The sequence below is a fragment of the Ornithorhynchus anatinus genome, chromosome 5, assembly GCF_004115215.2.
Source record: "Ornithorhynchus anatinus isolate Pmale09 chromosome 5, mOrnAna1.pri.v4, whole genome shotgun sequence".
NCBI lineage: Eukaryota > Metazoa > Chordata > Mammalia > Monotremata > Ornithorhynchidae > Ornithorhynchus > Ornithorhynchus anatinus.
The window spans coordinates 20,625,776-20,637,774 of record NC_041732.1 but is presented as its reverse complement, the minus strand read 5'-3'; positions in this window follow the sequence as shown (position 1 = coordinate 20,637,774).

Sequence of the window (11,999 nt, the reverse complement as noted above, 5' to 3'; positions counted from 1 at the left end):
CCCATCCTCTAACTGTGTGAGTCTTTCAAGGCTCAATCTGGATTCCCCTTATATTCTCCATCTACACCCACTCCCTTAGAGAACTCAATCTCTTCCTTGACTTCAACTAACATCTCTATGCATATGATCCCCAATCTAGATCCCCAGTCCTCACCTCTCCTTCTCTGCAATATCACATTTCTTCCTGCCTTCAAGACATCTCTACTTGGATGTTCCTCTGACACCTCAAACTTAACATGTCCAAAACTCAACTCTTTATTTTCCCAGCCAAACCCTGTCCACCCCCTGATTTTCCCATCATCGTGGATATCATCACCATCTTTTCTGTTACTTTGGTGTTATTCTTGACTCATCTTTTTCATTCAACCCACATATTCAATCTATCACTAAATCCTGTCAGTTCAGCCTTGACATCGCTAAAATCTGTCCTTTCCTCTCCATCCAAACTGCCTCCATGTTAATCCAAGAATTTATCTTATTCTACCTGGATTATTGCATCAGCTTCCTTGCTGACCTCCCTGCCTCCTGTCTCTTCCCAATCCAGACTATATTTCACTCTGCTGTCTGAATCATTTTCCTACAAAAACATTCTGCCCACGTTTCCCCACTCCTCAAGAACCTCTTGTTAAGCCATCCACCTCCACATCAGACAGAAACTCTTTAACTTTGGCTTTAGAACACTCAATCATCTTGACCTCTCCTACCTTACCTCTCTGCTCTCCTATTACAACTTAGCCTACACACTTCACTCCTCCAATGACAACCTACTTACTGTACCTCAGTCTCATATATCTCTGTGTCTACCTCTCGCCCATGTTCTTCCTCTGACCTGGAGCTCCCTCCCTCTTCATATCCTACTGACAATCACTCTCCCACCTATTGAAGGCATACCTCCTCCAAGAGGCCTTCCCTGACTAAGCCTTCATTTCCACTTTTCTCACTCCTTTCTGCATTGACCTGACCTGAACCCTCTACTCACTCCTCTTTCAAGCCCACAGTCCATATGTACATATCCATAATTTATTTATTTATATTAATGTCTGTCTTCCCCTCTAAATTGTGAACTTGCGGTGAACTGGGAATGTGTCTATCTACTCTTTCCTATTGTACACTTCCAAGTCCTTAGTACAGTGCTCTGCACACAATAAATGCTCAATAAATATGATTGATTGATTGATGTGTAGTTGTGCTTCTGAGAGTGTCAGCTTGACTCCACCAGAGCAGTGAAATTCAAGATGGTGGTGGGTTAAGGTCCTAAGGGCAGGTCTACAGAGCTCCCGGGGACGTATGGTTTGGGAAGCATTGCCCTACATTTTGAAAAACTGATAGGGGCTTGAGTTTTGTGGATATTTCTTTTATCACAATACTAATAAAAATTGTGGTATTTGTTAAGTGCTTGTTATGAGCCAACCCTATACTAAGAGATAATTAGGACAGACACAAACTCTTGCCCTGAATGGGTCTCACAGTCTATATAGGAGGGAAGAAGGTATTGAATCCTCAGTTTACAGATGTGGAAACTGAGGTCCAGATTCATTCACTGATTCATTTATTCATTCAATTGTATTTATTAAGCACTTACTGTGGGCAGAATATTGTAGTAAGCCCTTGGAAAGCACAATACAGCAATAAAGAGAAATAATACCTGCCTCCAAATGAGTGAAGTGACTTGCCTGGGGTCACGCAGCAGACAAGTAACAGATCTGGGATTAGAACCCAGGTTCTTCTGACTCCCAGCACCATGCTCCATCCACTTCAGCACACTGCCCTCCCTCCTCTCTGGATATGGGAAGTGGCATAGGCTAATGGATAGATAGAGCATGGGCCTGGAAGTCAGAGGACATGGGTTCTAAACCCGGCTTTACCACTTGTCTGCTTTGTGACCTTGAGGAAATCACTTCACTTCTCTGGGCCTCAGTCAACTCATCTATAAATGGGGATTAAGATTGTGAGCCCCATGTGGGAGAGGGACTGTGTCCAACCTGACTAGCTTGTATCTACCCCAGGGCTTACAGAAGTGTTTGACACACAGTAAGTGCTTAACAAATACCATCATTATTATAATTATATTTGGGATTTGGATCCTGATTTTTCTTTTTCTTTTTTTAATGATATTTGTTAAGCACTTCCGATATGTCAAGCACTGTACTAAGCACTAGAGTAGATGCAAGATAACAAAATAATCGAGTTGGACACAATCTATGTCCCATATGAGACTCAAAGTTTTAATCCCCCTATTCAGATGAGGTCACTGAGGAACAGAGAAGTGAAGTGACTTGTCCAAAGCCTGCCCTCTCTTTCCCCAAGCCTCAGTCCCCAGTCTGCAGGGGAGCTGGATTTTGCACCCTCAGTAGAGTTCTGAGGGACACCCCACAACGGACACTGCATAAGGAAAATAACCCCTCAACTTTGCTCCTCTAAGCGAGGCACAGTACCTTCTCACTGTGTCTCGACCTCACCTGTCTTACCACCGACCCCTAGCCCATGGCCTGCCTCTGGCCTGGAACGCCCTCTCTCCTCAAATCTGACAGACAATTACTCTCCCACTCTTCAAAGCCTTATTGAAGACACATCTCCTCCAAGAGGCCTTCCCAAACTAAGCCCCATTTTTCCTCATCTCTCACTCCCTCTTCTGCGTCACCCTGACTTGTTTCCTTTGCTCTTCCCCAGCCCCAAAGCACTTCTGTACATATCTGTAATTTTATCTGTTTGTATTGATGTCAATCTCCCCCTCTCTCCGACCCCAGGCTGTGAGCTCATTGTGGGCAGGGAACATGACTGTTTATTGTTGTATTGTACTCTCCCAAGCTCTTAATACAGTGCTCTGCACACAATAAGAACTCAATAAATATGATTGAATGAATGAATGATTGATTGAATGAATGAATGAATGAATGACCTGTGGGCACTGCAGAGTGCAAACCAGAGGGATCCCAAACTTAGAGCTTAATCAATCTATGTGCACATACTGTGTGTAAAGCACTGTGCTAACTGCTTGGGAAAGTACATTACAAAAGGGTTGGTAGACATGAGTCCCACCCACAGTGATCTTACAATCTTCACTCTCTTCCCTGAGGCTTGTTCCCTTCCAACTCCACTTTGCCCTCCTCTCCCTAGCACTTTTAATAACACAAACCTCTGCTCTGTTTTCTCAGTCTTTAACCTTGGCATTATTTCATATTTCATAACTTTCATATTCAGTCAGTTACAAATCCTGTCAGTTGTTTCTGCACAGTATTGCCTGGATCCTTCCTTTCTTTTCCATTCACATGCTCACCCACCTGGTCCAGTCACTCATTTTACCCCACCTTGACTACTGTACCAATCAAGCAGGCAAGCAAGCAGTGATATTTATTGAGCTCATACTGTGTGCAGAGCACTGTACTGAGCATTTGGGAGAGTACAGTACAACGGAGTTGGTAGATACATTCCCTGCCCACAATGAGTTTATGGTCCAGACCAGCCTCCACACTGGTCCTTCTGACCCTAGTCTCTTCCCTCACCAAAACTTCCTTCAATCTGCAGGCCTGATCATCACTGTAAAACATCATTTCATACATATCTCTCCCCTGTTCCCAAACCTTCACTGGTTACTCATTCCTCTCCACATCAAGCAGAAACTCTTGGTCCTTGGTTTTAAGGTGCATCATGTGCTCCCTCTGTCTTACCTCTCCACCGTCTTCTCTTACTACTCTCCTCCTCACATCTCTGTTCCTCTCAAACTCCCCTTCTCACTATGCTTCATTCCTGATTGTCCTACTTCTAAGCCCTGACTCACACTCTTCCTCCTGCTTGGAACTCCCTTCCCTTTCAATTCTGTTGGACCTCAGTTTTCCCCCTCTCCAAGACCTTTCTGAAATTCCATTCCTTCAGGAAGCTGGCCACTCGAATCCACCCAAATAATGATCATGGCACGTTGCCCCTTCGCCCCCCCACCCCAGCCCCAACACTTTTGCTCTCAAAACCTCCTGTTGCTGTTTTCAATCCATCAGTCTATGACATTTATTAAGCACTTACTACGTATAGAGCACTTTAGAAATGTACAGAAGAGTAAGTAGACTTGATTCCTGCTCTCAAGGAGTTACAATCTAACAGGGTTGGAGGATTTATACACTGAAATAAATTACAGGAAGGGGAAGCGACCAACTATAAGGAGTTGCATGTAAGTGCTGTGGGGATAAGGGTGGGTGAGTTACTTATGTGCTTAGGGACATGGATTCAAGTGCATAAGTTTTGTTTCACCAATTCTGCTAATAAACTACTTCTACCTCTTATTTGTTAATTATTAAGGTTCTATCTCCCTTGTTGGAAGGTAAGCTCCTTGTGGGCAGGGATTCTGCCTCTTATCAATCAATCAAATCAGGGGTATTTATTAAGCACTTACTGTGCACAGAGCACTGTACTGTTTGGGAGAGTCCAAATAACCGTGTTGGTAGGCACATTACCTGACCACAAGGAGATTATACCGTTTGCAAAGCTCATCAGCTGTCGCCAACAGGTGACACTTGTCTGCTGTGGATATCCTCTCGAAAGGCATGTACAGCACTTCTGTTTAACTGGGCAATGTCTAATCTCTGGAAAATTATGCTTTGCCTCTTTTTTTAATAAAAATCACCCATGCACAGTTAAATACTATTCTTTGTTTTCTCTTCTGTGAGGATGCTGTGGGAGATGGTTGCCCCATTATCACCCTCAGAGCTGGATGCTTTTCAAAGGAATTTTAGAGCACTCACAGCCTGACGGCCCAAGCCAATCTCATTCATCTTCCCCAGCCAGAGACACACCAAACTGACTGTGAGTTTGGATTCATTTTCTGTTCTGTGGGGCCCCAGACATATTATAATTCCAGGTACTTCACCTTTACTAAGAACTTCTTGCTACCGGTTTCTCCTCCCTGTGATGTTGGTGGTTACATCAGCCTAAAAGAGATAGTTTGTGAACAAGATTTCCTCATTCTGAGAAGGATATATTGCTAGAATAGAAACTCCTGAGAAGGGCAACCTCTTTTTGTCTGGAGGATTATTATTATCATTATATGAGTGAAGTGCTTACTATAAATCAGTCACTGCTTTAAGAGCTGGGGTAGGTACAAATTAATCAAAACAGACACAATCCTTGACCCACATGATGCTCATAGTATATATAGGAAGTTCAACAGGTATTGAATCTCCATTGTACAGATGAGGGAATTGAGGCACTGTAAAGTTAAGAGATTTGCCCAAGGTCACCCAGCAGGCACCTGGGAAGCAGAATGCCTAATGGACAGAGCAAAGATCAGGGAATCAGAGGACCTGGATTCTAATACTGCCTCTGCCATGTGCCTGATGTGTGACCTTGGGCAAGTCACTTAATTTTTTAGTGCCTCAATTTCTTCAACTACAAAACAGGGATTCAATACCCATTCTCTCTCCTATTTAAACTGTGAGCCTCTTGTGGGACTGGGATTCTATATTGCTGGATAAACCAGTATCTATGTCAGTCCTTGGAACAATACTTGACACTTAGTAAGTGCAGCATGGCATAGTGGATAAAACCCAGGCCTGGGAGTCAGAAGGTCATGGGTTCTAATCCTGGTGTCACCACTTGTCTGCTGTGTGACCTTGGGCAAGTCACTTCACTTCTCTGTGCCTCAGTTACCTCATCTGTAAAATAGGGATTGAGACTGTGAGTTCCCTGTGGGACAGGTACTGTGTCCAACCCGATTTGCTTGTATCCACCCCAGCGCTGAGTACAGTGCCTGGCACAAAGTAGGTCCTTAACAAATACCATTATTATCATTATTATTATTAATAGATGGAGATGGACGCTACATTTTAAAATTGATATAAATACATAATCGTGAAGGATGGCTGGGGGGGATGATGTCACCTGGGATGGAGGAATAATTAATAGGAAGAAGGATTTCAGGAGGGCTTTGAGGATAAGGAGGTATTTGAAGATATAGCATATTTAAAGAGAGAGGGTGTTCCAGATAGGAAGGAAAGAGTAACCAGTGAGTCAGAGGTAGACTTGAGAACAAGGATCACTGAGAAGTTTTGCTTGGCAGGAAGAAAGATTGTGAGGTATTCTTCTTGTTATGATTATGGTATTTTTGTGTGCTTATGTGTCAATCACTCTTCTAAGTATTGGAGTAGATACAAATTAATCGGGTTGGATACAGTCCCTGTCATACTTAGGGCTCACAGTCTTAAGAGAAGAGGGATTGAATTGCAGTGAGAGAGGTCAGTTGGAGAGCTTTGAATCCAATATTGGTCAAGAGTTTATGGTTTCTGTGGAGGAAAATGGGCAGCCATTTTCGAGGGGTGGAGAGATGTGTGTCAAAGGACATTTTAGAAAGACAAGCAGTGCAGCAGAGGGTGAGCTAGAAGGGGTTGGAGACAGGCAGACTAGTGACAGGAAAGGAGATTGGGAAGGAGGGGTCAGGAAGCTTGGAGAATAATCAGGAGCATACTCTGTTGGTAAGATTAGAGCCAGAAATGCTTTCTAGTTAGGTGATAGATAGTATCAAAACCAGTCAGGAAGTTGAGGGTAGAACAGAGCCTATTACATTTAGCCAGAAGTAGGTCATTTGAGATTTTGGAGATTGAAGTCTCTATACAGTGAAGAAGGAAACAATTGTATTGCAGGAAGTTGAGAAGAGAATTAATAAAAAAGAATGGAGGCATCAGGTGTTTGAAGTCCGAGGAGTTAGGACAGGAATATGCACGGGTAGTAAATTCAAAACAAACCAAAGGAAATTTTTTTTTTTTCAGCCAACAGATGGTAAATATAGAATTTGTTCCCACATGTTTTTAAGAAGTCAGAAAATATCCATAGTTTCAAGAGGGCTTGGAAAAATTCATGAATGAGAAATCAATAATGGACCAAGATATAGAATGTTAGAAATGTAGAGGGAAAAGCAAGGAGTGTTGGTGGTCCTTTCCTGTCTTCGTATGCTACATCAAATCATTTCTTCAAGCATTATCTGGAGTTGTTGTTGAAACAGAACCCAGCCTGGTTGGAACACTGGTCTAACCCGATAGGGTCATTGCTCAAAACAATAATGTTAATAATTGTGCTATTTCTTAAGCACTTACTATGTGCCAAGCACTGTATCAAACACGGGGATAGTTATGGTATTTGTTAAGTGCTTACTATGTGTCAGGAACTGTACTAAGAGCTGGGGTGGATACAAGCAAATCGGGTTTTGTCTCAGATGGGGCTCACTGTCTGAGAACAAGGAAGAACAGCTATTCAATCTCTGTTATGCACATCAGGAAACCGAGGCCCAGGGAAATTAAATAGCTTACGCAAGGTTACATGGCAAGCGAGGCCAGGATTAGAACCCAAGTCCACTGAATCCCAGCCCTATATTTTTCCACTAGGTAACACTGTTTCTTGACCTTAGGTTCCTATGAGAAAACTCGATCATTCAGTCAATCATTTATTGAGCTATTTATTGAGCGCTTACTGTGTGCAGAGCACTGTACTAAGCTCTTGGGAGAATACAATATAACAGAGATGGGAAAAATGTTTCCTGCCCACAACAAGCTTATAGTCCTGAGCAGAAGACAGACATTAATATAATCTAAGTAGAGATGGCCTGAAGACAGAAGGAAATACAAGACTGCAGAGAAAGTGAGAGATCATGGCTGGAGATGTAGATTTGGGAATCACCTGCATAGACATGGTAGTTGAAGCCATGGGAGTGAATGAGTTCTCTAAGGGTGTGGGTGTAGATGGAGAATTAAAGAAGAACCAAAACTGAGCCTCGAGTTACTCCCACAGTTAGGGGGTGGAAAGCAGAAGAGCCCATCATAGAGACTGAGAAGGAGCAGTCATCATAGAGTCTGAGAAGGAGAAGGAGGAGAACCAGAACCAGGAGAGGAAGGTATCTGTGGAGCCAAGCTTGGCTAATGTTCAAGGAGAAGGGAGTAGTCGATGCTGTTGGAGGCAGTTGAGAGGATGAGGAGGACTACGATGGAGTAGAAGTCCCTGGAATTGGCAAGCACGAGGTCACTGGTGATGAAAGGGAGGGCTGTTTTGATGGAGTGAAGGTGACGGAAGCTAAATGGGCTAAACTCAAACTAAACAGGCCCTAAAGTTGAGAGAGAGAGAGAGCGAGGAAGGCATTTTTCTCGATGGCAGTGTCCAGATGGTCTCTCACATGCACTGTGGCATCCTACTGTGTTCATTCATTCATTCATTCATTGAAAAGTATTTATTGAGCGTTTACTATGTGCAGAGCACTGTACTAAATGCTTGGAATGTACAAATCGGTAACAGATGGAGACAGTCCCTGCCCTTTGACAGGCTTACAGTCTAATCGGGGGAGACAGACAGACAAGAACAATGACAATAAATAGAATCGAGGGGAAGAGCATCTCATTAAAACAATAACAAATAAATAGAATCAGGGTGATGTACATCTCATTAACAAAATAAATAGGGTAATGAAGATATATACAGTTGAATGGATGAGTACAGTGCTGAGGGGATGGGACAGGAGAGGGGGAGGAGCAGAGGGAAAAGGGGGAGAAGAGGGTTTAGCTGCGGAGAGGTGGGGGTGGTAGAGGGAGCAGAGGGAAAAGGGAGCTCAGTCTGGGAAGGCCTCTTGGAGGAGGTGAGCTTTAAGTAGGGTTTTGAAGAGGGGAAGAGAATTAGTTTGGCGGAGGTGAGGAGGGAGGGCGTTCCAGGACTGTGGGAGGACGTGGCCCAGGGGTCAACGGCAGGATAGGCGAGACCAGGGGATGGTGAGGAGATGGGCAGCAGAGGAGCGGAGTTCTAATCCTCCTTGACCTCTTAGCTGCCTTTGACACTGTCGACCATCCCCTCCTCCTCCACACCTTATCTCACCTTGGCTTCACTGTCCTCTCCTGGTTCTCCTCTTATCTCTCTGGCCGGTCATTCTCAGTCTCCTTGGCAGGTGCCTCCTCCCCCTCCCATCCTTTAACTGTTAGAGTTCCTCAGGGGTCAGTTCTTGGCCCTCTTCTGTTCTCTATTTACACTCACTCCCTTGGTGAACTCATTCGCTCTCACAGCTTTGACTACCATCTCTATGCAGATGACACGCAGATCTACATCTCTGCCCCTGTCCTCTCCCCCTCCCTTCAGGCTCGCATCTCCTGCCTCCAGGACGTTTCCACCTGGATGTCTACCCGCCACCTAAAAGTCAACATGAGCAAGACAGAGCTCCTCATCTTCCCTCCCAAGCCCGGTCCTCTCCCAGACTTCCCTATCACCGTGGATGGTACGACCATCCTTCCCGTCTCTCAGGCCTGCAACCTTGGTGTCATCTTTGACACATCTGATCCGTTACAAAGACCTGCCAGTCTCACCTTTACAATATCGCCAAGATCTGCCCTCTCCTCTCCACCCAAACAGCTACCTTACTGCTACAGGCTCTCGTTATATCCCAGCCAGACTACTGTGTCAGCCTTCTCTCTGATCTCCCTTCCTCCTCTCTCGCCCCGCTTCAATCTATTCTTCACTCCGCTGCCCGGCTCATCTTCCTGCAAAAACGTTCTGGGCATGTCACTCTCCTTCTTAAAAACCTCCAGTGGTTGCCTATCAACCTCTGCTCCAAACAAAAACTCCTCACTCTAGGCTTCAAGGCTCTCCATCACCTTGCCCCTTCCTACCTCTCCTCCTCTCTTTCTACTGCCCACCCCCTACACTCCACTCCTCTGCCGCCCACCTCCTCACCATCCCTCAGTCTCGCCTATCCCACCGTTGGCCCCTGGGCCACATCCTCCCGTGGTCCTGGAATGCCCTCCTTCCTCACCTCCATCAATCTAATTCTCTTCCCCTCTTCAAATCCCTACTTAAAGCTCACCTCCTCCAAGAGGCCTTCCCAGACTGAGCTCCCCCCTTTTTCCCTCTGCTCCCTCTACCCCCCCTTCACCTCTCCACAGCTAAACTCTCTTCTCCTCCCTTTCCCTCTCCTCCTCCCCCTCTCCCATCCCACCCCCTCAGCACTGTACTCTTCCACTCAACTGTATATATCTTCATCACCCTATTTATTTTGTTTAATGAGATGTACATCACCCTGATTCTATTTATTTGCCATTGTTTTTATGAGATGTTCTTCCCCTTGACTCTATTTATTGCCATTGTTCTTGTCTGCCTGTCTCCCCCAATTAGACTGTAAGCCTGTCAAAGGGCAGGGACTGTCTCTATCTGTTGCGAATTTGTACATTCCAAGTGCTTAGTACAGTGCTCTGCACATAGTAAGCACTCAATAAATACTATTGAATGAAAGAGAGATGGGAGGAGAGGTAGGAAGGGGCAAGGTGATGGAGAGCCTTGAAGCCTAGAGTGAGAAGTTTTTGTTTTGTATGGATAGGCAGCCACTGAAGGTTTTTAAGAAGGGGAGTGACACGCCCAGAGCGTTTCTGCAGGAAGATGAGCCAGGCAGCGAGTGAAGAATAGACTCGAGTGAAGAATATACTGTATAACATGGGAAGGGAGGAAGAGTGGATGGATCAATGTTTTCTAAATACCACTGAGTCCCCTTCTAGTCATCTTCCCATTCAGTCAGTTAATGGTATTTTTGTCTCGGGTGGTTGGGGAAGGCTTCATACAAGAGATCAGCTTTGAGAAGGGACTGGATGGAGGAGAATGAAGGCCCCAGAAGGATGAGTGGGTGTTGGAAGCTTGGACTGGCTCAGTCCTTGGACAAGCATCTCAACTTCCTTGAGGCCACTGAGCAAAGAGAGGAAGGAGATTCCTCTGGCAAGTGAGAAGGGGAGTGGAGACCAGGAGAAAAAGAACATTACAGCAGCAACAGAAGTCCATTTGGCTGTCAGCCTCTCAGTGGAACAGCCATTTGACACGATTGAGTCATTCACTTTCTTTCATTCAATAGTATTTAATGAGCGCTTACTATGTGCAGAGCACTGTACTAAGTGCTTGGAACGTACAATTCAGCAACAGATAGAGACAATTCCTGCCCACTGATGGGCTCACAGTCTAATTGGGGGAGGCAGACAGCAAAGCAAAATAGAACAAAACAAAAACAAGACAACATTATCAAGATAAATAGAATCTAGGGGAAGTACATCTCATTAACAGAATAAATAGGGTAATAAATAATATATACAAATGAGGACAGTGCTGACGGAGAGAGTGGGGTGGGGAGGGGAGGGGGCTCTGTCTGGCAAGAAGCTGCTGCTCTCCCCTCCCCCCTGCACCTGCTTCCTTTTCTGGCTACAGTAGACCCTTGTGGGGTTTTTTTATGGTATTTGTTAATGCTTACTTTGCACCGGACACTGCACTAGCACTGGGGTAAATAGAAGATAATCAGTCCCTCTCCCACAAATGGCTCACCATCTTAATCCCCAATTTATGGATGAGGAAACTGAGGCAGAGAGAAGTTAAGTGACTTTCACAAGTTCACACAACAGACAAGAGGTGGAGGCGGAATTAAAACCCAGGTCCTCTGACTCTCAGGACTGTGGTCTTTTCACTAAGCCATGCCGCTTCTTGATTTGGAGAAGTCTACAGCTTGGTTGGCTTTTCTTTCTTCCATTGAAAACATTTTAATTACAGGAAACAATAGTTACCAGGGGATGTCAGTGGTTTTGGAACTGAAGGAAAGAAACAAGATTGTAATTAGCTGCCTGGTGTCGGTTCTTTGATGTTAAGATGAGTTGCTTGGTTCCTCACCCAAAAGCCCACTGCTGACTCAAATCGTCAGTGAAGCCAGCTGCAAGCATATATGACCAGTAGTGTGTGTGTAGAGGAGTTCAATCTTTTTGTACAGGTGTGTGTCCAGGTTGGGCTTTCTGCAATGTTTCTGGAGTCAGAGTAACTCTTAGGCGTGGATGAGTCAGTGACTGGAAAAAAGGAAAAGTTGGAGCTGTTAGGCAACTCAACCAAAAACAGGGGAAAAGCATGGGACTGGGAATCAGGAGTCCTGGGTCCTAATCTTGGCTCAGCCTCTTACTTGCCTGCTGTGTGACCTTGGGCACGTCACTTCGCTGTGCCTCAATTACCTCATCTGTAAAATGGGGATTAAG